This window comes from Plecotus auritus (assembly GCF_963455305.1).
Source record: "Plecotus auritus genome assembly, chromosome: 2".
Lineage (NCBI taxonomy): Eukaryota > Metazoa > Chordata > Mammalia > Chiroptera > Vespertilionidae > Plecotus > Plecotus auritus.
The window spans coordinates 138,252,494-138,258,118 of record NC_137771.1 but is presented as its reverse complement, the minus strand read 5'-3'; positions in this window follow the sequence as shown (position 1 = coordinate 138,258,118).

Sequence of the window (5,625 nt, the reverse complement as noted above, 5' to 3'; positions counted from 1 at the left end):
AAATTTAAGAAATCCCTAGATAAGAAGGAGGAAATAAAGAATGTTAGTAGCTAGAAATGTACTAGAGCTACAGTAGGGAACATAGCAAAATCATTGCTCACACTGGACTTATATTCTAATGGAGGAGACAGACAATGAGCAATAAATATATGATTTTATGCCAGAGAGTGATAGGAGCTATTATTAATAAGTTATGTACTCAGGCAGAGAGGAAGTATTTCAAATGCCAAGTAAAACAAAAGACAGGATGCTCCTGAAGAAATGTCTGATTCCAGATCTTGGGCAGTAATAGTACAAAATAACATTAGAATACTTGCTTATACCAGAAGGGGAGTTATCAAAAACTGCACAATGTTATAGCAAAATGACTCTGGATCCAACTTGAAGAAACTCTTTATCAGCCCAGATTCAAACAAAAGAGCCACACCAAAAGTTATTGGAATAAGACTTTGAATTTACATGAGTGTGGAAAAGAAGCCAGAGGATTATATCACTAATGTCTTCAGTCTGAAGCTTGAAAAGGCTTGAAAGGTAAGAATTCTAAAAGTGTTTGAGAAGCTGTCAATCATGTCTATGAAGCAATTGAATCTGGTCACAGCATACTCCTGAGAATAATGGCTCCTGCTTCTACTTCCAATTTTCAAATTTTTCAAGTTCCGGTCATTAATAAACTGACGCAAAACCACATAGGAAAGGCAATTATGGGATAGGTAGTTTTCAGACTTAGAAGATGTGGCACAGAGTTCTGGGTAAATACCACTTCCCACTATACTAATATGGACAATTTGAATATGAATAAGGACAACTGCAATTGACTAAAACATATAAACTATGATTAAGTCCATAAATTAATAATGATCCCAAGTCAGACATATTGCAAAAACAGCTTCAATTATTCTCTTGCCTGCCCCTTACCATGTGATTTCAGTTCTTCCTAAAATCCAGCATCCATTTATGATAAAAATTCTCAGAAAAGTGGGAATAGAGAACATATCTCAATATAATAAAGTCAGTATGGTGGGGCATTCATTGAACTTACCTTATTTGTTTCATGTAACCTCAGAGATAACTGTCTTTTGTTACCTATTGTCAAGTGTCTTGCAAATTGTTGTTTCATATATTTTGTATTTTAAGCAGAAAGGTAATCTGGTCTTTGTTTCTCCCTCTTGGCCAGAAATGCTTTATTGTATTAAACTATTGAATCTGTAAGGTAGGGTGTGGGGGATGTTACTCAATAATAACTAACCAAGATAAATAACATCCTGGTATCTCTTTCAGGATGCTAGTGAACTCATTATTTTGAAATTTAATTTGTAAAAGGGGAGCAAATCAAGCATTTATCCTGGTTTTCCAGTATAAACTCTATTTCTGAGTAACCAAAATATCGATGAGGGGACATTTCTCTCTCTCTCTTTAATCTTTATTGTTGAGAATATTACAGATGTCCTCCTTTTTCCCTCCATTGTCCCCCTCCACCCAGTTCTCACACACTCCAGGCCTTCACCACCCTACTGCCTGTGTCCATAGGTAAGATCTTTGGTTGATATCTTCTCATCCCCTCTATCCCCTCTTTCCTCTGAGATTCGTCAGTTTGTTCCATGTTTCCATGCCTCTGATTCTATTTTATTCACCAGTTTATTTTGTTAATTAGATTTCTTGCTTGTTTATTTTTATTTTTAGATGCAATTGTTGATAGATGTGTATTTATTGCCATTTTATTGTTTATATTTTTATCTTTTTTTTTCTTCTTCCTCTTCTTAAAGAATACCCTTCAACATTTCATGTAAATACTGGTTTTGTGGTGATGAACTCCTTTAGCTTTTTCTTGTCTGCAAAGCTCTTTATCTGACCCTCAATTCTAAATAAGAGCTTTGCTGGGTTGAGTAATCTTGGTTGTAGGTCCTTGTTATTTATCACTTTGAATATTTCTTGCTGCTCCCTTCTGGCCTGCAAAGTTTCTGTTCAGAAATCAGCTGACAGTTGTAGGGGCACTCTCTTGTAGGTAATTAACTGCTTTTCTCTTGCTGCTTTTAAGATTCTCTCGTTGTCTTTAACCTTTGGCATTTTAATTATGATATGTTTTGGGATGGTCCTCTTTGGGTTCCTCTTGTTTGGAACTCTCTGAGCTTTCTAGACTTATAAGTCTATTTCTTTCACTATTTAGGGGAAGTTTTCTGTCAATATTTCTTCACATAGGTTTTCAATATCTTGCCTTCTCTCTTCTTCTGGCACCCCATAATGCAAATGTTGGCATGCTTGAAGTTGTTTCATAGGCTCCTTACATATCTTCATATTTTTACATTATTTATTTTGCTCTTCTGTCTGGGTGTTTATTGCTTCTTCATATTCCAAATTGTTGATTTTATTCTCAGAATCTCCTACTCCACTGTTGAATCTCTGTCAATTATTCTTTATTTCAGTTAGTATATGCTTAATTTCTGACTGGTCCTTTTTCATGTCTTTCAAATTCTCACTAAGATACTTGAAAGTCTCACTAAGTCCCTTGAAGCTCTCATTAAGATCCTTGAGCAATCTTATAACCATTGTTTTGAACTCTATCCAGTAGTTTGCTTGCTTCCATTTTTTTCATTTGTGACATGTTTCTTTGTCTTTGTATTTTGGCTGCTTCCTTGTGTTTATATCTATGTATTAGGTAGAGCTGCTATGTCTCCTGGAATTGGTAGAGTGGCCTTGTGTAGTAGGTGTCCTGTAGGGCCCAGTGGCTCAGTCTCCCCAGTCACCTGAGCTGGGAATTCTAGGTGCACCCCTATGTGGACTGTGTGCACAGTCTTGTAGTTGAGCCTTGATTGCTGTTGGCATCACTGGGAGGAATTGCCCTCCAGGCCAATTGGCTGTGAGATCCAGCTGCAACTACAGTGGGAGAGCTGCTGTGCAGGAAACACCCCTATGGAGCAGGACTTACTTCAGTGGGGCTTTGGTGCTCACTGAGTCTGCCCCTTCAGTGTGTCACTCATGGATGTGTAGAGTTGTAATCTGGTATGGTCTGAAACTGTCCACTGGGTGCACTGGCTCTAGGGCTTCCAAGGTGGTGCAAAGTCAGCCACTGCCTGGGGTCACCTGGCAGGAGCTACAGAGCAATCTGCAGATGGCAGCTATTTGCATTGGGCTTGGAGGTGTCCAGGCCAGGCCTAGCTGTGAAGCAAGGCAGGCTGGTGCTAGTGTTGGGTCTTGGGACTTTTTAAAAAATATATATTTTATTGATTTTTTTACAGAGAGGGATAGAGAGTTAGAAACATCAATCAGCTGCCTCCTGCACACTCCCTGTTGGGGATGTGCCCGCAACCAAGGTAAATGCCCTTGACCAGAATTGAACCTGGGACCATTCAGTCCACAGGCTGACACTCTATCCACTGAGCCAAACTGGTTAGGGCAGGTCTTGGGCCTTTTATTGATAGGTTTGGGGTAGGCAGACTCCAGCTGCTGCTTGTTTGAGAGATTTTAGGAAAGTCTGTAGCCTGATCCAGGTCAGGCCATTTATATGGAAAAAGAGCTTCAAACAGCTTGGTGGGTCTGTAAATTGGATGGGGCGGCATCTCAGGGAATCATCAGGGCATAGCAAACAGTATGTTCCAGGCTGATGGAGACTCAGTTATAGCTGCCAGTCAGCCCTGCAACATGGGAGGTTTCAGCACAGGAACAATGACCCCTGTAAGCACCCCCATCTGGGAGAAAGCTGCCCCCAAGTTCATGCCCTGATGTCAGACAATCCAGTTCCTACCCATATGTGTCTGGGTCCTCCAAAGCTTCCCAGTGCTGGAGCTTAGAGGGATCAAGTCTAAGTAAGTTCATATATCAGCCCTTTAGAAGGAACACCTGGGTCTCCAGTAGCTTCCCTATCACTCAGCCACAATCCCTGCTGTTTTTTTTTTTTTTTTTTTTTTTTTATAGCCAGTAGTTACAGGGACTTCTCTTTGCAGCTCTGGAACCCTGTGCTTGGGAGGTAAGGGGGAGGCGGGGGGTTTGGGACCCCTAGCTCCTCACGGGTGGCTTCCACAGAGCCGATCTCCCTCCCAATTAAATAACAGCACATGTGGGTGTTGATCAGCCCATTCAGTGCCTCCACCCCTCCTTCCAGTCTCAATGTGCTTTCTTCTTTACTTCTATAGTTGTAGGACTTCCATTAAGCCAGACTTCAGGCTGTTCTGAATGATGGTTGTTCTGTATTTTAGTTGTAATTTTGATGTGGTTTTGGGAGGTGGCATGTACCGGCGTTTACCTATGCTGCCATCTTGGTTCTCCTCAGGCACATTTCTCTTTATAGATGTACTTCAGTTAATAAATTAAGATAGTACACTAGAGTTGGAATTTATTATTTTGCAACTCCTTATGGGTCTAGGCCATACCTACCCATGTCTGCCTACATCACAAAAGCAGTTAATATACTTTCTGTTGGAAGAACACCACACTCTTTGTGAAGCAGTTTGAACAAGAAAAACCTCATATAATCCAACCACCACTTCACAGGAAATGCAAAGACAGGAATAAAGTAGTAATAAAACCTACCAGCAAAATCTAAACTGTAGGAAACTCTATGGACAAATAATGAAGCTATTTCCAATAAAGAGATTGCAGGGGGGATATAGGAGGACAGTGAAAGAGAGAAAACTTCTAGATTAAAAGAGAAGAAATTTATCAAACAGTTATACATCTTATTTAAATATTGATTTAAACTTAGAAGAAATGACATTCATAAATAAATAAGTAAGTTAAATCCTGACTGGATATTTGCTATATTAACAAATTTTTGCTTTTTCTTTTCCAGTTGTTTTTTGGGGATGAGGGAAGGAGTAAGAAAAGGTTTATTGAGTGAGAAGACGCAAACTGAGAAGATTGAAGACTTAGTTGTACCTAAAATCCATCTTTTAAAAGTATAGAATTCAGGCTTCTTTTATGTCATGGGAAGGGGAAATGGGAGGAGCAAGAGGTAATTATCTGGGTGCCAGCAGGGGTCTGAGGAAGGCTGTGTTAGTTGATATGAGTCTGGTTACAAGGTTCTGCAAATCTTTGATAAACAGTACATACTTCCCTTATTCTAAGCTGCAGGCTAATAACTTCTGTTTAGTTATCCATATAGACATACTGATCATTAGAAGAATTCATTTCCAGTTTTACTGAGAAATGATTGACATCTATCACTATATCTATAAGTTAAAGGCATATAGCATGATGGTTTGCTTTATATGTACAGGCAGTCCCTGACTTAGAGTTGTTTGACTTAGGATTTTCCAACTTTATGATGGTACAAATGCAATTCATATTCACTAGAAACCATACTTCAAATTTTGAATTTTGACCTTTTCCTGGGCTAGCAATATGTGGTACAATATTCTCTTGTGATGCTGGGCATCAACAGTAAGATGATTTTGGCTAGTGTAGGTGTTCTGAGAATACTTAAGCTAGGCTAGGTTAAGCTATGATGTTAAGTAGGCTATGTATATTTTATGCATTTTGACTTATAATATTTTTAACTACCAATCAGTTTATCAGGACATAACCCCCTCCTAAGTTGAGGAGCATTGATACTGAACTGATTACTACAAATGGTTCAGCTAACATTCATCTTCTCATATAGATACAATTAAAAAAAGAAAAAAGAAAAACATT